Here is a 21,153-nt window from a genome sequence, read left to right as displayed (position 1 = left end):
TTATCTTCTTGCAGTCCATGGGACTCTCAAGAGTCTCCTCCAGCACCAGAATTCAAAAGCATCAATTCTTCGGCAATCAGACTTCTTTATGATCCAGTTCTCACTTCTATACATCACTACTGGGAAAACCATAGCTTTAACTATACGGACCTTTGTCGGCAAGGTGATTCTCTGCTGTTTAAGATGCTGTCTAGGTTTGTCATTGCTTTTTCTCCCAAGAAGCAGGCGTCTTTTAATTTCGTGACTGCTGTCACCATCTGCAGTGATCATGGAGCCCAAGAAAGTAAAATCTCTCACTGCCTCCATTTCTTCCCCTTCTTTTTTGCCAGGAGGTGATGGGACCAGTGGCCATGATGTTAGTTTTTTTTATGTTGAACTTCAGACCATATTTTGCACTCTCCTCTTTCACCCTCATTAAAAGGTTCTTTAATTCCTCCTCACTTTCTGCCATCAAGGTTGTGTCATCAGCATATCTGAGTTTGTTGATATTTCTCCCGGCAATCTTAATTCCATCTTGGGATTCATCCAGTCCAGCCTTTCGCATGATGAATTCTGCATATAAGTTAAATAAGCAGGGAGACAATATACAGCCTTGTCATACTCCTTTCCCAATTTTGAACCAATCAGTTATTGGGCAAGCATAGAAAGAGCCCAATCTTGGGGCCTCATGAATGGATGGGCCTTGCATTAGGTCGATCTATGACTCCCTCTATCCTGACTCTGCTCCAACCCCATAATACCCCATTTTGGGGCCTAATGCAGACTACCATTGACAAAAGAACTGTCAGCAGTAGGCCTGCATACATGGAGCTATCCCCTGTGTACGTTGTTATGTGTGGAAATCATGAACTGGTGTATTTCAATATGTTTACGAACACTGGGCTTTCCAATACATGTAGATAGGAAGATGGAAAATGGGGCTTGGCATGTGATGGCACATGTGATTTTTTGTGTATCTGGTGTATCTGTGAAGGGAAAATGTCATAGTAGAAACAGCCTGTATTTAAAGGAGTTTTAAAATCAACTGCATAGTCCTGTTTACATAAGTGGAAGTAGGAACTGTTCCTGTTTCAATATGTTAATGCAATGCAATGCAACAGGTATTTTTTCAAATGTTTATTAGCAAAAACAAAACAAAAAAACAAAAAAAAACCCTCAAGAAGTTTTTTTTTATGGGGGGGGGCTGCCACAGGTCTCCATTTAATATTTAATGTAAATGTTCTCATTTACGTCAGCCCTGTACAATAGACATCAAGTATCCTGTGCATGGATCCTTAAGATGCATGCAAACATCTATCATAAAGCACATAAGGTCCCCTGTAAGTGGCTCCCTATGGAGACTGTCATCACTTGATGATCCATTATTCTGCTGTAAGAGTAAAAGCATTTCTTCAATGCTACTGCTGACCTAAAAACAAAACAAAGATTTGTACTGTGACAAGAGGAAAAGTCCTGCAATTCTTATGACAATGCATATGAAGGCTGAGCACAGAGAAAGCTTCCACGGGGTGCCTAAATGTAAGGATGAGGAACCTGTGGCCACACAAATGTTAAGAGGCCACAGCCCCCATCAATCCCAGTGAGACGGGTCAAGTATGTGGGAAACGTGTCCACCAGTATCTGGAGGGTTCCATGTTCTTCATCTCTGCTCTAAAATGTTATCAAAGTGATGGTCGTCAGTGGGGACTAAAAGGTAAATTGGATTTTGCTATATCTTTCCCGAGTAATTGGTGCTGAAGGAAGTTCTAAAGAATGCTGGGTATGAAGTCTGGAAATCTTGAACACGAAATATTTATCTTAGATAATTGGGGAAGCAGACATGAAAATAGAAACACGATGGTGTGCGCATGGAGATTAGAGTAACTTTGTTGATTTGTTGACTGAGCAATGCAGAAAGGGATTAGTGAGATTTCAAAAGCACATTTTACATAACTCACTGAGGCTACATCATTTACAGTATGCATGGACCTTGGAATTATGTTTCATTTAAAAAAGCTAAGAAATAACAATGTACTACTATTCACTGCTGATGAAGCGACTTATGATTTATCTTTTCAGCAGCAACTTCAGGTTCAGATCTGAATACGAAAATGAATAGAATGCCCTTATCCTCTGACTTTGCCTTGTTTGTTGCTTGCTGTGTATCATTCCTTCCTGAGCCCAGCTCCTAGCAACCAGTTAATGCAGTAAAATTAAGAGTAAATCAGTGTCCTACTTGATCATGCCTTGTGATGCTCACCCTTCAGCACAGCTCCTTTGTCCTTTTAATCATGTAGATTAAAGAAATTCATATGGATGTAACATATGCAGTGTCCTGAAGCACATTCCTTTATGCACAACTGCCTCAGAAATCTTAAAATTTCATTAGAGGCTGACAAAATAAATTTACTCAAGCGGTATTAAGACACAGTGGTTCAGATATGATCTCCATATTTTCTCATTTTCATGGAAAGATGTATTGGTACTAACGCAGAAGTGTGTTGTGGCTCAGTGTTTGCTGTGCTTTCTAGTTCAGTCGCAAAAAAAATAGTTCTGTTTGTCTTTGCTACCCTGAGATACTTAAGAAAGTGTGGAAGATGTGACCTTACCTTGGCCTCTGCTAATGAGCCTAAGAATGTGTCTGTTACATGCAGTCTCCAGTATGAATCGGCAATCATTAACATCAAAGAGTGTATGGACAGTGGACTTGAAGCCTAATATTTATGCATGCTGTAACAAGAAGAAAATGAGCAGAATGGGAGGAAAGAGACAACATATTTTAATTTATTTATTGTAAGATCCATTCCCTACGTCTTCTATACCCAATACAGTTAGCAGTTTGCTATGTTGTAAAGCAGCAATAAAATAGAAACAGCAGCAGTGAGATACTAAGCAGCAGCCAGTATATCAAAATCAGGTGGACATTTCATAAAACACACGCCTCAACAAAATGGTCTAAAGCTGTATATGGAAATAAAATATCCCACAGTCCTCTGCATAATGACCTGATGGATGAGACTAAACCCCAGTCACCTCTCTCCTTTGTTACTGTGCATAAAGGAGTAAAGCATATAGAAAGGGGAGACTTATAGTTCACCCGCAATGATGAGCGGTTCCCAACTTTACTTCTATGGGCTTCCCCTGGATCCTGGAGCCCTGGTTTTACAGGATTCCAAGATCCAGAGAAATCTTTGTATGAAGACTATTCTGCACCACACATCCATAATTATGCGTAAGAGGTGGGGCTAGGAGGAGTTCATACACCTTCAAGGTGGGTCCAAAGGAATGGTGCTGTAGGTCCTTCCTACCCACAAGAAGGGCTATTGACAACAGTGGGATTCCTTCTGCCTCCTACATTCTTTTTTTATTAAAGATTTTCTTGATTTACAAAAGTGTGTGCAATGTCTCTCTCATATTTTTTTTCCATGTAACATTTTTACAAATCAGTTTTGGTTGTTGAGACATTAGGGAGAGAAGGGGGAAAGAGGTGGGTGGGATGGGTGGATGGGTGAGGTGGGGTGATAATGTTTGTATTTTCCTTAATATATGTAGAGTTTGGTGTCAGCGTTGATTGTGTAGGTTCTCTGTTGTTCGCTTGTGTTTCTTTGGCAGTGAGAGAGGTTGGGATTGGCGTAGGGTGTGATTGTTCATTTGTGGTTGGCTGTGGTGATCTTTGGTTTCCTGTGTGAGTGGGGTTGGTGGGTGTTTTGGATCAGGTTAGCCATATTGATGTGTATGCTGTCAGTAGATTTTTGTCATTGTCTTGTTGGGCTGTGTGTGTGATGAAGGGGAACCATACCAGGGTGAAGGTGTCTTTTTCTGTTTGTCCCCGTGTCAGTTAAAATAACCAAGCAAGTGTTAGAAACCACCCCAGAACTGGTCTTACTAAACATCTTCCAAGACAATAATGCCCACTTACAACACAAATAACTCATAATCCATCTACTCTCAGCACCCAGATACATCATAACCAGACACTGGAAAGACCTGTCAGGAGTAAACATGGACCAATGGTACCAAGTAGTATGGGAAACAGCCCTACTAGAAAAACTAACCAGTAGTCTCCTACATTCTTAAGGAAAAGTGTCAAAGTGGATTTGGAGGTTCCTGCTCAGATGAAGCATCCAAACCATTTCAAGAGAAGCAGAAGTGTTGGAGGTCGGGGAGGGAGTCCTATTTGCATTAAATTGGGAAATTGTACTAAAATCGTCCCTCTCCCAGTATCTTAATATCCTAATATTCAGTCTCTGGGTGCTTTTGGACAGAAGCTTGGTTTGAAAACTCAGCAGAGAGAAATCACAAATGGGTCATTTTGGAAAAAAGTGTTTGTTTAGTTTTGCCTTGTTTACAAAGAGTAAATTGAGATTCAATTGAGGAAAAAGTACAGTGTGTCTGTGAATGACTTTCATGCAAAAGAAACACCAATCCCACATAAACACCTGTGTAGAAGCACCCTGTGCTTTCACACACTGGTTCATGAATGTCTAAAAGGGAGAGTCACTGGGCAGTTGCCCTCCTTCCCCGTGAACCATAGCCCCCAGATTCGTGTGTGTGTGTGTGTTTATAGCATTTGTAGAAGTGAGATATGAGGTAAAATGTACATGCACTATTTTTGGTAGGAAACCAGCCAGCCCCTTTCAGTATTTGACCTTGCCTCACTACCAGAAAAAAAAAATCATGTGGAAGGCAGGCTAAAATGAAACCATGGATTTGTGTGTGCGTTTTTCCTAACAGACAGATTCCTATTTTTGTTTTCTGCATTCATTTCTTTTAAGGCCCATTTTGTGAAGAGCGCTTGGAACCATGTAGCTCCCAGCCATGTCAGAACAAAGCTGTATGTCACAATCGTCCTTCTGGCTACGTTTGCAACTGTCCTGCTGGATTCACAGGCTACGACTGTGAAACTGATATCAACGAATGCTTCTCAGATCCGTGTCAAAATGGAGCCACATGCACAGATTTGCCAAATGTAAGTGTAGCTGCTATGTTGTAGTGAATTGCCTCTCCTGGCCTCCCATACCGGGAGGTGCCTGGGACGGCTTCCAGGCACTCAGCTTTTTGTTCTGGTGCTGTAATCCAAGCAAAATCTGCTGTACGGCTTTCTTTGTGAGCCTGTTGTTAACATTCTAGTTTGGGTATACAGCCTCTTTGTGGCCTCTTCTTTAAATAGATAGATAGATAGATATAGATGGATAGAATGCAAACTGGGTAGGTCAGGATATTTTATCAGCAGCAAGGCATTTTTGCAATTTTGCATTCATATGCTAAAATCAATTTTCACAGTGCTCTCTGCATGTGACATTTATGTTGTTTGTAGTTTTGAGGATAACAATACAGGTGTTCTAGGCCTTGGGCAGTATCCTTTAGTCCATTTTCTGTCCTGGGGGGTGAAGTGGTGACTCACCCCCCCTTCCTGAAGTGGTGTTAACAGGGTACCCTGTTAAACCAGTCTTGAGGGAAGTCCATAGAGCTTCCGTCAGCATTTGGGGTTGGGCCATCTCCATAAACCTATGTTTTGCGAGGGTCTCTTCTTTCCCAATGAGATCCTGTCATGCCACAAACCCCCACCAAGCAATGCTCTCTTCATGTGACATTTATGTTGTTTACAGTTTTGATGATAACAATACAGGTGTTCTTTTCTTATTGTTTTCTTGATTTGATCTGAGTTCTCCAATAAAAGAAGGTTACAGGTAGCAGAGTTTGAGGGGTGCAAGGGCACCCATAACTGCTAGAGTTAATGAATGTTAAAAATTAATAAAGGGAAGAATTTAGCTGATTTTGGAAAGTGCTGAAGGGAAGTTGCTAGGCCACTGGAAAAATACAGGCTAAACTCCTTTTCCAGACCAGGGCCTCACCTGGGGTTGAAGCAGCTAAGCATGACAAAAGTTCCATCACAGGAAAATCCTTGGGTCTGTGCCAGTGGATGTTGCCAAGGTTATGCTGATGACGTGGGTTACAGGAAAATTGTCACCTTTTAAAACTAAGCCTGGAATAGCAGGGAGAAGCAGACGAGCCGAGAAAAGGGGAGGGGTTGCTTGGCAAGGGGTTTTCTGGGAAGGAGATGCAGGAGGTAGGGAGAACTGGCTGGAGACAAGCTGGAGCAGAGCCACAGAAATAGTGCTTAGAAAGGATGCAATGTTGAGCTGTTGTGAAGGACAAGCCCCATCTTGATTCCCAAAGGAAATGCGACCCTGACGAAGCACCTGGAGCCTCCTAGAATCTTGCTCCCACTCAGCAGAAATTGAGGGTGGAGTACCACCTTTGTAACAATCTATTATTTGGTTATTTTTCCCCTCAATCACCGCTTAAAGGGGGGAAAAGAGAGTCTTCTCAAAACACAATGCTTTTTTTAACAGCCCTCTTTATTAGTTATTGATTACTTCCCGTTGTTGCTTTTGTTGTTGCTTAAACTAAAGTGTAAATTGAGGAGGACAGAGAAAAGATCTGATAGCAGAGGGATATCTTGAGAAGTACCGGTATTCTCTCCTTCATCTTCCGTGTAATTTAAAAGGTTTAAATAACAAAGGAGTAAATACCTTAAAAGATAAACCCAGCTAATCATTGCCTCAAAGCACCAGAAGAAAGACATGAGATTTAAAAGGGAATTTAATTGGGTCACAACTTTATTCAGGATCCAGAGGGATAGGGACTGCAGTCGGCAATATCATTACAGACCTAACAAAACTGGTATGAAGAAAGTTCACCTTATGTGTGGCCCTCTTCCCACCCACCCCCAATCATCGTCCTCATTGCTTATTTATATGACACCTATCCATAGTTAAACCATGATCAAGACAGCTTATAACACAAAAAGATTTACTTAATTCCAAAAGCAGTCATAAGCCATAAATAAAACCATCTCAGTAAATATGCAAAAAACATCAAATAGTCCCTACACAAGCCATAATAAGGTCTAACAATAAAAATACAACACATTAACACCAATAATAGCAAAAATTAAGCATTTTCAGATTAAAACTTGACCCCTACCAAAAAACCCAAACAATCTTACACAGTTTTTATTTTTACAATCAGTAAGACTGGTCAATAAGACTAAGGAATAAACCACCTTTACTGGGAAGTTATTCCCACTAAATTCAAGTGAAACTTACAGTGTATATTTCAGCCTTTATAGTACAATTCTGTACATATTTACTCAGAAGAAAGTCCCACTGTGCTCCCACAGATAAGGGTGCTTTAGATTACTGCCCTCATTTCTTAATGCTTACTTGATGGTATTTATCAACCAAAAGTTTCCATTGAAATGTTCAAGGCAACATATATTCAAAAATGATCAAACAATATTTTGTGAACTGCCCTGAGACCTCCGGGTATAGGGCGGTATATAAATTCAATTAACAACAACAATGATACAATTAAGGATATAAAATTACTACTGCAACAAATACAAAACAATAAAAATGGTCATTATTAAAACATTACAGGAATGACAAAGAAATAAAATATTAGTACAATCAGACCTTAAAGGGAGCATATGGTTCCTTAGATGAAACCACGGTGCATAACTTGAAAATGCAGTGTTTTTAAAAATTCTTACATTACAGATCAGTTACTTACTGCTACCACAATTCAGAAATAATCAAAGCAAACAGTAAAACAAGAAGGTTATTCTGAGTGCAATCCCTGAAGTATTTTGCAATCCTCTGAGAAAAAAACACAATTGCTGAAGGCAGCTGCTTAAAAGATACAAATCACTTTTTCCCGTAGGCCAGTTTATTGGATTTACAAAAGGAGATTAAAATCACATCCTTAAAATTGTATAAAGGTAGAGCAAATCCTACAAGTTACCTTCACTTGCAAGTTCTTAAATGAAAGGGGGAGGGAAACAGTGTATTTGTGGAAATGGCTGTTCTGTTAGTAGATGAATTAAGGGACTCCCCTGCTTGAAGACGTCTGGCCCTGTCTGGTTGTGGATCGCAGCTGGGAGTTCCTTCTCTATTAATGAAGGTTAAAACTATCAATGGCTGCTCGCCACAATGGGGCGTGTTCTGCATTCACTCTTGGAGATTATGAGGGGAAATTAAAGACTAGTGTGAGATAGGAACTTGGAAGAGAAGACAGGATTTTTCAAATGCTTTTACAAGCCTCCCCCTGCTTCCCTTTTATGATAGGAGGGAAAGGAATTTTGACAGGTGGGTGGCTGCATTTACCTGTCAATTGTTGTTGTTGTTCTTCATTCGTTCAGTCGTGTCCGACTCTTCGTGACCCCATGGACCAGGCACGCCTATCCTTCACTGCCTCTCGCAGTTTGGCCAAACTCATGCCAGTCGCTTCGAGAACACTATCCAACCATCTCGTCCTCAGTCGCCCCCTTCTCCTTGTGCCCTCCATCTACCCCAACATCAGGGTCTTTTCCAGGGAGTGTTCTCTTCTCATGAGGTGGCCAAAGTACTGGAGCCTCAACTTCAGGACCTGCCCTTCCAGTGAGCACTCAGGGCTGATTTCTTTAAGGATGGATAAGTTTGATCTTTTTGCAGTCCATGGGACTCTCAAGAGTCTCCTCCAGCACCATAATTCAAAAGCATCAATTCTTCGGCGATCATTCTTCTTTATGGTCCAGCTCTCACTTCCATACATTACTACTGGGAAAACCATAGCTTTAACTATACGGACCTTTGTTGGCAAGGTGATGTCTCTGCTTTTTAAGATGCTGTCTAGGTTTGTCATTGCTTTCCTCCCAAGAAGCAGGCGTCTTTTAATTTTGTGACTGCTGTCACCATCTGCAGTGATCATGGAACCCAAGAAAGTGAAATCTCTCACTCAGGGCCGTCTTAAAGGGATCGGCCGCCCTGGCGCGACGATCCCTCGGTGCCCCCGGTGGGCCGCCTCTCCGCCCACCTCTCTCCGCCCCTCGGGAGGGGGGTGGGCGAGCGGGAGATGAGGGGCGTGGCGCTGCAAGCTCCGGAGGGCAGCCAGCTTGCAGCTCACCCGCCAGTGCACGAGCGCCCGCCCGCCCATGGGGGCGGGCGTGGGTTGGGGAGGGGGCGCCTGGTATGCCAGCGGGCTAGCGGGGGCACCCCTGGTGGGGCTGGCGCCCTTGTGCACTGCGCCACCCAGCCCCTATGACGAGACAGCCCTGCTCTCACTGCCTCCATTTCTTCCCCTTCTATTTGCCAGGAGGTAATGGGACCAGTGGCCCATGATCTTAGTTTTTTTGATGTTGAGCTTCAGACCATATTTTGCACTCTCCTCTTTCACCCTCATTAAAAGGTTCTTTAATTCCTCCTCACTTTCTGCCATCAAGGTTGTGTCATCAGCATATCTGAGGTTGTTGGTATTTCTTCCGGCAATCTTAATTCCGGCTTGGGATTCATCCAGTCCAGCCTTTCGCATGATGAATTCTGCATATAAGTTAAATAAGCAGGGAGACAATATACAGCCTTGCCATACTCCTTTCCCAATTGCCAATGACAAGGCAGTGATCCATGAAGGAGCTGTCAATTGTGGGGTGTCATAATGTCATGTGATGGGGTGGCCTTGCCCACCTGACAAATTTGGCCCACAAGGCATATCCAGTTTGGTAAATCTGCTGTCTAATAATAATAATTAATAAAAAAAATACTATACCCCACCTGTGTGACTGGGTTGTCCCAGCCTCTCTGGACTGCTTCCAACAGAATATGAAACGTCAGACACTAAAAACTTCCCAATACAGGGCTGCCTTCAGATGTCTAGGATCTTAAAGGGCAAAACATTAAAACAGGCCAACCAAACTATTCTCCTATATTAAATTTAGCTATACCATATATATTAGTTAGAAGCAGACCAAGTCAGGCCCAGTTACCATAGTTTACGAGGCCCATTAGCAGATGCATGCAACTCCTAGACACCCGCATATTTTAGTCTTTGTTTGCCTTGTACTAGATCCAATGACAGCAGATAAGGAGACAAACCAATAAACACCTTTCACTGTTAATTCACTTTTCCATTTAGGCACGCATAAAAGAGTCAAGCGCTTTCCCCTCAAGTTAACAATGGTTTTGCCAAAACAGGAGTGACCTGTAGGAGGGGTGGCACCATCGCCCTAGCTTCCCAGCACTGAGTACTGGGACACCAAAGGGATAGGACAGGGTGCCAAGGTTGGGGCTGAGAAGGCGTGCCAGCAAGAATGCCAAATTGTCTCTGCCAATGAGTACATACCACCCCAAGCTCACCACTATCCTGCTCCACCCCCTCACTCTTCCAGTGTGTGACTGTGACATTCCTCTGGGTCACTCCTAAGCCAGGGTTAAATTCACATCATTTGCTCCCTAAAATGCTTAGTGTCAGAAGGGAAAATAAAATGAGTAGGTGGTCTAACATAGAGGGATACGTAAGTTTTATCAGTTTACCCCCCAAATAATGGAAAAATTATAAGGAAATAGTAGCCAACTCTTCACAGGGATGTGGCATAATGAAATTTGAATTATTAGAGCCCAACATACATTTGAATTTACAATCTAAAGCATGCCCCCTGAAACTTCCATTGGTACATGCCAAGCAAATTGGCAGAGAAGTAAATTAAATGCCTATATGAAATTTTTTGTCCACTGGTAACACATTTTCAGGATCTCAAAGGTCAATGGAGTGTGTGTGCTGACAGTGGTAATTTCTGGATTTTAGCAAATAGATTTTAAGAAGTCTCTCTCTTTTGCAGGATGTGGCATGTAGTTGCTTGCCAATGTTTATAGGCAAGTTCTGTGAAAAGTTGGTGACATTCTGTGAGCCACCCCCCTGCCTGAATAATGGTTCTTGCATAGCTGAAGTGGAAAGCTATCATTGCAGGTGAGTTGGTTTGAAAACTTCTTTGAATGTTCACGAAATATTATGAAATTGGGTGTTGGAGGCAAGGATGAGGCAACTCTTTCATTTTTAACTAGGCCTGCCTACTTATCAGTGATGTGGTATGTGAAACTGGCCTTTGTTTTAGGTGGTGTGGGAGATGAAAGACTAAAAGCTAAAGCCTGGAAGAAGCTTTTCATTGTTTCATCATGAATTTTGTAAGATAAAATATATTGTTCCGACTCCAGATTCTAGCAAAAGAAGGTAGAAAGTCAGGCATCCTGTTCCATGTGTGTATGAAAACAACTTTGAAAAGAGAAGGGTGTGGGGCTTTTTTTTCAGTGGGAACTCACCGGAACTGAGTTCCAGCACCTCTCAGGTGGGTGTCAATGTCATTATAGAAGGATAAGGGGAATGTTCATGGTGAGTTCCCTCTTCTAGAAAATGAGCACTGGAAAGATGTAGTTACATATTCTTAATTCATAGACCTATAATAATAATTTACCATCTAATTCATCAAGTACCATGTTAAAAATAGTCCTGTGCATATATATCCATACATATCTGAAGGAAACCAGGTATATGGTTAACTAATTCCATTTTTGTACAGATTTATAGACTATTTCCTCACACCATTAAGAAGTACAATTTGTACTCTTCACACTTGCTTGACTTTTATTTGGCTGCCTTAAAGTGGGTTCTGTGGTGCATTTTTCAACTGCAGTAAACAAACATTTTTTTAGAGTATGTATGAAAGCAAAATATTAAGAATCTGTGGTTCTGAAAAGGATGAAAACACACATGGGGTGAACTTATGAAGACCAGGTGTTTGATGGATGTGGTTGTGTTGGATACAGCCCATAGTATGAACAGAATCCCAGTGTGAAATGTTCATAATGCACATGGAGAAATAGCAAAGAGGATAAAAGCAACCTCAACCTTAAGGTCCTTAGAGTTTCCAAGTGTTCTCTCTGAATTGCTAAGTCAGAGGCAAAACTACACATTACCACTGATTTTTTTTGTGTACCCAAAGTTGTGTTTAGGTATATAGGTAATGAAAATATACTAAATTAGGTCTTTGGTCAATCTATTGTCAACCATGATGGACAGTAACCCTCCAGGGGTTCAGGCAGAAAAGCACTCTGAAAAGTATGGTTTTTTTGTTTTGTTTTTTAAATGAATGTGTTAATATTATAATGCATTAATGTTTATGTTTGTAAATACATGGTAAGAATAGAAAGCAAGGACACTTGATGCCTGATCTGAAAAAGGAGTCTAAAGCTGCAATTCAATGGAATTCTATTTTCCCTCCATTGATCATTGCCAGATTCAGATATTTTATTTGGATAATTGGTTCATTCATGGATTTGGACATTAATATACAGCAGGCTATAATTATTATTTTCCCCCGCCCAGAGCTTGCAGGGCCTGCCTATTGCTGAAAAAGCTTGTTGACATGCCATTGGTTCTGCTTCAGGCATTCTTACAGCTTGGTTTTTTAACAGCCAGGAAGTTGCCTCAATGACATTTATTATTGCTTAAATATTCATTGCCAGAATCATAATTCCTCTTCACAGCACATTTCTTTGTGATTGAACTTTAAATAGTTTTGGATTTAAAACAATTTGCTTAAGAATTATAACAACTCAATAATGTTGGTGGTTGCCCCCCTTAAATAAATAAATAAATAGTTGCTCTCTCTCTTATACACGCTGTTGTTGTTGTTTTTTTGTTTTTTTAAGTATTTATTACAGCTTGACTGCAAGTAGGGATATTTATGAAAATCTCCCTATTTGACGTTTGCCACAGTTGTTAGAGTTCTAAGTTCCCCTCATAATAACACCCCAAAATGAGGAGAACTATTTTACTGGTCCCCATTTCACAGTGGTATCCCTTTTTCCAATCCGAACAAAGCAGCAACTCGTTGCAGATCTCAGCTCTAGTTTATAGCTGCATTCTGGAACAGAAATCCAAAAAAAAAATCAAATATGAAGCAGACCACAAGGATGTGCTGAACTAATAGCTGACCATTGGATCCTTCAGCTTTACAGGTAATTGCAGCTGTCCAAGTGTACCCATGTTCAGAATTGGGCTGTTGAAGAAAGCATATTGTTAACTGTCCTGTGATCTTCGGATGAAAGGCAGTATAAAAATTTAATAAATAATACAAATAATAGTGCCCAGTCAGATAGCCATCAGTAGCAGCAAACAGCTTGTTGAGAGTTGATGGGGGATTGAATCCAGCCTTCTGCTCACTCCTCTTGCCCCTGGAGCATAATATTGATGTTGTGGTTGCTTGGTGGCTTTACCAGGTTCATGCACACTCAGCAACTTACAGAAGGATATGTTTAGGACAGGCTTCCTCAAACCCGGCCCTCCAGATTTTTTGAGGCTACAATTCCCATCATCCCTGACCACTGGTCCTGCTAGCTAGGGATCATGGGAGTTGTAGGCCAAAAACATCTGGAGGGCTGAGGTTGAGGAAGCCTGGTTTAGGAACTTTGTGAGACAAACCCTTGCTGCTCTATGTGTGCAAGCCCTAAGCAAGTTCAGGGAGAAAGTGTATACAAAGCCCAAAGAACAGTGTTATCTGCCTTACTGCCGTTCCATATCAGGGGCACCATTTTCCATCACGGTATACAGCACATTCAAGGAGCCCTAAATCATAAAAGATTGCTCACATTTGCTTGGCATTGCTAAATGTGACACTGCAGTGTTTTGAATCATGCTTCTTTTCTTCTTCAAAACCCTACAAATTATAGCCTCGTTCATTTTGTTCCAGCTGTCTGGTTTTAGCAATAGCTGATCACTTACCAGTGCTCATTCTGAAGATATTTTGCTACCTATATCCATCACCCTATTGAGTTGCTATCAGCCTACTCTTGCTTTTCGTTTGGAAACAGTCGTTTCCTATTCTAAACATAGAACCAAACAGATTCAATTTAATTTTCCCCACTTCAGCTGTGATGTATGACTAGTTTGTATCCAAATTTCATATTTTTGGTCTTTATATCATGTGCAGGCTTGAATTTAATATAGCATCCTCCCTCTCCTGAATGCCAATGTTTTAGCGGGTGATACAAACAGTTATGAGACTCAGCTAGAATGGTAAAGAAAAAGCAATTGATATGTGTTGCATATGTGATATAACCTGTATGTGATATAGGTTATTAGACCTTTAAATACCCAATTTTACAATGCACTCTGTTGCTCCCCCATCTCTACCTGCTTCACAATGAATAGACTACAAACTTTAGTAAATTTAAATGCTTTACTTACATAACCCGAGGTCTCATTCATGCTTTAGCCAATGCTACAACAAAGATAGCACAGGTAAAAGCTTACTGAGTACAAAATACAAAGTTAATCTCTAAATGTGGATACCCCAGGTATGTTTGTCTGCTCACATGGCATGAAAGAGAGAGAAAGCAGGAAGAGAAAGCTTGACTTCCTTTTCTCACTGACCCTACTCTAGCAATTTAGAACTCTGTGGACCTTAACTCCTTCACATACTAACTAGTATTGTTAGGTTTGACTGCAAATCTCTCACAATAATGTCTGAAACCAACAGGACAAGTGAGAGAGAGAGGCATTACCTTCCTAACAGTGGGTATTGGCCACACCACAGAACCAATGCCACAGATAAAAACAGCTGAATCATTTTCATAAATTGGGCCTCATGGGCAACTACAGAGCAAAATGTTATTTTCTTCTTAATAGAAAATATATAGCTATAATTAAGCAAATAAAACAATGGGTATGTCTTTATCCATTGCTGAAGCTTGCACTATTGTTTCCTCAAGTTATTGTGAGTCATTATTGACCACTGTTAGCATATCCATTGTTTAATGATCATTAGCTAACTGTTCTAAACCTCATTTGTCATTATTTCTCAGTAACAGTGCCATCTGTTATAATAGCTTCTTAAAGCTGCTATGCAGAGTTTGCTGTTAAATATCTGTTTAGCTCAAGGTTGATTTTATTCTTGAGTTTCCAGAAGGACTTCAATGGATAAAAAGACAAAACCCATCATTATTTACCAAAATGAAGCTAATCTGGCTAAGTGACTGCCGGTAGGTGGCATGAATGTGTTGTCATTTTCATTACATTTTGCACAAAAAATAGGAAACGTATTCTTGCTGGAAGGACATTGTTTGGTGGATCTCTAGAAGCTAATTAAATGGAATTAGCAATTAGAAATTCTAGTCTTCTGAAATCTTCTGGTGTATTTACAGCTGCATGCCAGGATATACTGGAAGGAACTGTGAGGAAGTAATTGAATACTGCAGTCTGCTCAGCATCCTCTGTCTGAATGAAGGATTGTGTCTCAATATAATTGGAGGATTCAGTGTAAGTAATCAAATATGGTAAATGAATTCAAAAATATAAAAACCTCAGCCAATCAGAGCCTTAGAAATATGTATTTCGTCCCCTGAGAGTCAAGCAAGAGCAACACATTTATGTACTTTCTATATACTCGGGTCAATAATGCAAGAAGTAATAACTCTAGTAATATGGATTTTTTATTGCTTCTTTTCTGGGATTCTATTTTAAACTGTATCAAATAACTGGACAACAGTTTTTAGCCTTGCTAGAAGATATGGCTAATTTGTGGACCAATGCCAAATGCCCACTTAGATAGAAATCACATTTGTATCATAATGTTCATTCCACTAAAGACATCTGAATGGATTGTAGCATTATTACCGAAGAAAAGTCAGCAACTTTGTCAATCACTTAATCAAACAAATTGTAAGGAATTAAGCAGATTGCATGACAGCTTGACAATAAGCCTTTTCGAAACTTTTCTTTCCTGTTGTGTGCTCTACTTTTAGAAATTAGTAAAAAGTAAAGGGACCCCTGACCATTAGGTCCAGTCGTGGACGATTCTGGGGTTGTGGTGCTCATCTCGCTTTATTGGCCAAGGGAGCCAGAGTACAGCTTCCGGGTCATGTGGCCAGCATGACAAAGCCGCTTCTGGCAAACCAGAGCAGCACATGGAAAAGCTGTTTACCTTCCTGCCACAGCGGTACCTATTTATCTACTTGTACTTTGACTTGCTTTCGAACTGCTAGGTTGGCAGGAGCTGGGACCGAGCAAGGGGAGCTCACCTCATTGCGGGGATTCAAACCGCCAGCCTTCTGATCAGCAAGCCCTAGGCTCTGTGGTTTAACATACAGCGCCACCCGCGTCCCGTTTAGAAATTAAAGAGTAGCAAAAACACAGGTTAGGGATGGAATAAAATGGATTGATTTTGGATTAGGCCTGTATTCTGGGTGATGGTGGTGTCTGGGTCCTATCCAATGGTTTTGGCAGGAGATAAACCATTTGGATAGGACCTGGTGGGGGTCTGAGTCCCATTTTCAATGGTTGCCCCAATCCAGTTCTGCCTCTTTTTTTAAAGAAAAAATGGTACTGGTACTCACCATGAAGTTGTTACAGTTATGTGTCACACTTTTAACATTTTTTTAAAGGTGCCAGTGTTGTGTACCCTTGAGTACCCCCAGAAAAAGCACTCTCCCTCCCACCCCTGATTTCAAGTGCTGACTTTTCCCATCCATCAACTTGGAACTGATGTTTCAATGTGACTTCTGAATCTGGAAGCTGAGCTGGGCAGGCTATCTCATTGTATCTGCTTTTCCATGGCAAGGACACTGATGATTCAGAACCAACAATGTGATGATTGAGAAACAGACAGTGCTTTCACCCCCCACTATTTTCTTCCAAGTGTTTTATTTTCACTCTCTTTCCATCTGGTGAGGTTTTTAGGCCAGGGAAATCATTCAGTAGGTCCCGATGAAATGTGGCATCTGGGAAAAAATCACTAAAAGTGAGATGCAAAATGATGCACATCACAAAGCACTTTTAATGGAACACTCCCATATTCAGACTTGGCTCTATCAAAATCCAGAGTGGAGGGAGCGCAGCTGAGTGGCAGAGCAGTTGCTTTGCATATAGGAGGTCCCTGGCATCTCAAGTTAAAAGGAGCAGGGAGCATGTGATGGGAAAGACCACTTTCTGAGATCCTAGAAAGCCACTGCCAGTTGACCCTAGACTTGATGGAGAGAAAAATGGGCGTAGGATAAGGTGGCTATATCCTATGATCTTCTGTTCTTGGGATAAATCATGGCACATCACAGGTTGGGATGGGCAAATATGTCTGTTTGGATTTCACTCACTTTCTTGTTTTTTTCCCAATCTTCCATTCATGTCTTCAGATTTCCACATCAATCTGTGAATTTTTGTTAGTCTTCCTTAAATAAAAAAGTCCAGAATTTTAAGGTGAAGTTCTCATAATATACACATTTCTGTGTAATTCAGCCAAATATATACACTTTGATCTTAAAATATTTTTAGCTTGTTTGCTCTCACTTAGTGGAAAACACTGAGAGGACAAATCTTGTGGTTTTGTACATCTCCCCCCAGCCCTTTCCCATTTCCATTTCCTTTTCCTTTCTTGTCGGAATACACTTCATGGATCCGTTAAAGATCCGCGGTTATTTGTTTATTTTAATGGTTATTAAGAACTACTTTTCGTATCCTTACACCTAAAAGTGAAAGTGAAAGTAAGAATGAAGAGGCACTTTGCCATTAGGATTATTCCGCCCTTAACTTGTAGTCCCGGTAATGTTTTAAAGTTATCAATGAACGTTAACCCTGCTTCCCGCCTTTTTGGAGGGTAGCAACAGTGGTTTTATTGGTTGAATTATTTGTTGTGATGTCATACCTGTTCCTAAATAAAAGGCTGAGGCTCCCCGCTTAGGCACGTTCTTTTACGTTTTTCCTTAGTTTGTTCAGTTGAAGCCAAGTTTAGTTTAAGGGTTTTTGGGAGCGGGCTGGATGGGTTTCTTTTAGTTAGGTTTAGTTTGCGGAAGATATTTCGGTGAGGGTTTTAGTTAGGCTTTTAGGTTTAGCCTAGGGCTAGATTTGCGGAAGATATTTCGGTTTAGTTTTATTTAGTTAGTATCGCGGAAGAATTGGCGCGCAGGGACTGAGAGCTCAGGGAAACTTAGCTTAGGGCCAGAAGACGAGCCTATGCGGGTTTTGCCAAAGCCACTAAAGATATATTCGGTGTCTGTCGTCAATTTGGGGAAAAGGGAAAAGGTCTAGGAATTTTTAATTTCTGCCAGAAAAATCTTATGCTTAAATAACATCCTTGGTTTGGTTTCTTTTATTGCTAAACGTTAGTGCAGGAGGTTACAAGTAGTTCCAATTCAGAATCGAGGCATCCATTAGTTTTCGAGGCGTCTATTTTATTTTGAGGCATTCATTCACTCACGCACCTTCAGGAGTCATTTTCCGTCTTACTCAGCTACCTTCGGATTGTGAGACTTGGCTGGCGCCCGTGCTCATAAGCACGCGGAACGCTGGCCGCTTTTCCCCGCAACTGGTACCTCGTGCGCGGGTAGCTTAAGCTCACGCACGGGGAGCTCCAGCACCGAACCCCGGCACTTTCTGATTATATTTTATCCTGTAGGGATGTTGTAACAATAGCAGCAAAACAGAGGCATATATTTTATCCCCCCTTTCCTCAGTTTTTTTATTTCCCAAGCCCATTTGCATCAGGCAATAAAATTAATTATGGTATAAGATTTAGAAGGTATAAGTGGCTTAAATCATCTAGGTGAATGCCTGTCATCCAACATGGGACCAAGAAGCATGCTGTTATCAGCATGCAAGTTGAGCCCACACCAAGAAAAGAGAGAATGAAAATCACAACGAAAGCTTTTAACAAAAAGAGAGCAAAACATGTCCCAGAACTGAAGGCAAAACTCTTTTTAAAAGTGATGACCCTAGGCAATAAGGTTGCACGATGGGCGTTATTACTTTAGAAAATAAAAACAGCCTCCAAAAGCATGGTCCTCAATTAGGACGTGAAAGGTGTCGGCGTAGAAACTTTCTGAAGAGATGCAGCTAAACATGCTGGCACAGAAAAGGCTGAGAGTTTCTTTGCCTGAGAGAATAGACTAGCGGGATACAATATATGCTTGGAAGCCAACATGACAGGCCTTTGGGGACTGACAAATAATGCCGGTCAAACAAAGTAGGAGAAGCATGAAGAAGAGGATTAAAGGACTTGGCACGAATTATCGGTGTTTTTGTTGAGGATGAATATTGTGCTGAAACACAGAGCACAAGGAGGCACAAACAACCCAGGATTAAACTATCCCTGGTTCTTTTTTCCTCTGTGACAGTCCCTGATGTGGCATCTTTATCTGGGGCTGTAGGCAGCTGCACTTGCCTTAATCCACCAACTTTAAGGATGTCTTTCTATGCCATTTATAAACGCTGCCCAGCTACCCTTTTCTTATTTCCTTTAGGTTCCCGTTTTCCCCCCCCCCTTTGTTTTTAATCTCATTTCTTTCTTTCATCTGGAGGGTGCCTGGCTGCATATTTACATGTATAGCCCATGCACTGTGTGTTATAAAATGCATTCATGCAAGTGAAATAATTTCAGTGAATTGAAGGGTTGTGCTCACAGGCATACATTTTAGTATACCTTGAAAAACATTTGCTCTCATTTTTTTTTTTACCGTCCTGATGTTAATGTTGTGAGTCCTGCCATTTATGAAACCAAAATGGCACTACCCATACATGAGGGAGGTTTCGGCAGGCTCAGGGAAACCCCAAGCTTTGCAGAAGTACCAAAACAATAATTTCTAGGAAGAAACATTAAGGAGGAGGGACCCAACAAGGGCTGAGCCTACTCTGTGGCCATGGAATGGAACTTTGAAGGTCAGCATGTTCACAACTAACAAACGCATGTACTTTGCCCTTAAGGTCAGCCTACTTTTCTATGGAGTGGAAAGTGGACAATATAACACCACCTTTTAAGAAGAGGTCCACAGATAGGAAATTGTAGGTTGGTTACCTTAACATTTTTTAAATGGGAAACCCTGTGGAAAGCGTTATTCAGGACAGATCTACCAAGTATAGAAGAAATGTGAGTATAGTTGAAGAAGAATGAGTAGTGGTGGCTTATGGGGGTTGGGTGGAGAAGTAGTGGCACCCTCTGTGGAGCTGTCTTCATGGGGTGGGGGTTAGAGCAAGGTAAGGGGAGCTCTGTGGCTGTGGTGGCTTTTGCCATACAATTGTCAAGAGATTTCTACTGCCTTCACTGCTTTGCTCACCACTGCCAACCAGCATGGCTTCCTCAAAGGAAGGTCCTGTCTAACTCTCCTTTTATAGTTCTTTGAGAATATTGATAGGCAAATGGATAGATGGGATGAAGCAGACATTGTGTATTTAGGCTTTCAAAAATATTTTGATAAAATCCATCACCAAAGATGGATAAAGAGTAAGTTTAGCAGTTATGGGATAAGAAGAAGGGTCTATTCATGTTAAGAAACAGGCAACAGAACACTGGAATAGACAGTTCTTCCAGTGAAGGGACATAAAAAGTGGACCCCACAAGAATTGGTCTTGGAACCTATGCTTTTCACATGTTTGTGAACCTTAAGATGGAGATAGGGGTGGACAGTGAAGTAACAAAGTTTGCTGATTGCATCAAATTATTCAAGTGGGAGCGGGTGATTGTGAAGAACTTGAAAACGATCTCTTCAAATTGGGTGAACAAGCATGAAAATGATACAGCACGCAATACCTCTGTTACAGCATCTGCAATGGCTGCCCATATGCTACCTGGTCAGGTTTGAATATTAATGTACAAAGACCTGAACAATTTGGGTCCAGGATATTTTTGTCGTGCAGCAGAAATTAATGACGCAGAGTTCTTCTGTGAAACAATAAAATATTTACTGAGTTAAAATAAACTTCTTCATAACATGGTTCCAAATAGTTTGAATGAGATTACATACTGAACTACATACTGACTGAACACAGACTGAGAGAAAATGGTTGCTACATTTAAAGAGTGAGTCACATGAGCCAGAGTGTCTCAACAGTTAGCAGTTAGGCCTGAACAAATTCAGTAGGCTGAATGACCGTGCAGTCTTAGCACTTTCCCAGCCTGCTATGCTGCTCCAGCTCTCATGTGTCTTTGTCACATGACAATTTTAAAGATTACCTGAACCCTTATAACCCAATTTGATCAAAAAGATCACTAGATGAGTGCTGATAGTTGCTTCCTGTGTTTCAGAAGCCCAACTAATTTCAGCTAGAAGTCAGGCATTTGGTGTTGCTAGTCCCACACTATGGGGTATTCTTCCAGTAGAGATTTGGCAGGCACACTCACCAGTACTACTAACATTCAGACATCCCTTAAAGACCTTTTTATGCTGATAGACATATCCTGTAGTACAAATTTTCTAAAGGTGAGCCAGTCATTTTGCATGTGGTACTACCAGAAGAAGACCAAGTTGAAAGAAAGTTTGCTTGTGGCTTCGCTTAAGGAGCGAGGAGTTAAAACCTTAAATTGGCTACTGCTTGGAA

General features: G+C 41.1%; 1 long non-coding RNA gene across 1 annotated transcript; it reads left to right on the top strand.

Moving 5' to 3' along the window:
* Window positions 1-4,760: 4,760 nt before the first annotated feature.
* On the top strand, window positions 4,761-15,124 carry LOC117043496. The gene is made up of 3 exons (XR_004426197.1): window positions 4,761-4,948; window positions 10,637-10,764; window positions 14,997-15,124. It is a non-coding gene; the product is annotated as an uncharacterized LOC117043496 (long non-coding RNA).
* Window positions 15,125-21,153: the final 6,029 nt, after the last annotated feature.

Source organism: Lacerta agilis, chromosome 3 (assembly GCF_009819535.1).
Source record: "Lacerta agilis isolate rLacAgi1 chromosome 3, rLacAgi1.pri, whole genome shotgun sequence".
NCBI lineage: Eukaryota > Metazoa > Chordata > Lepidosauria > Squamata > Lacertidae > Lacerta > Lacerta agilis.
Note: the sequence above shows the minus strand (reverse complement) of the source record. Positions and strands in the feature narration are given on the sequence as shown.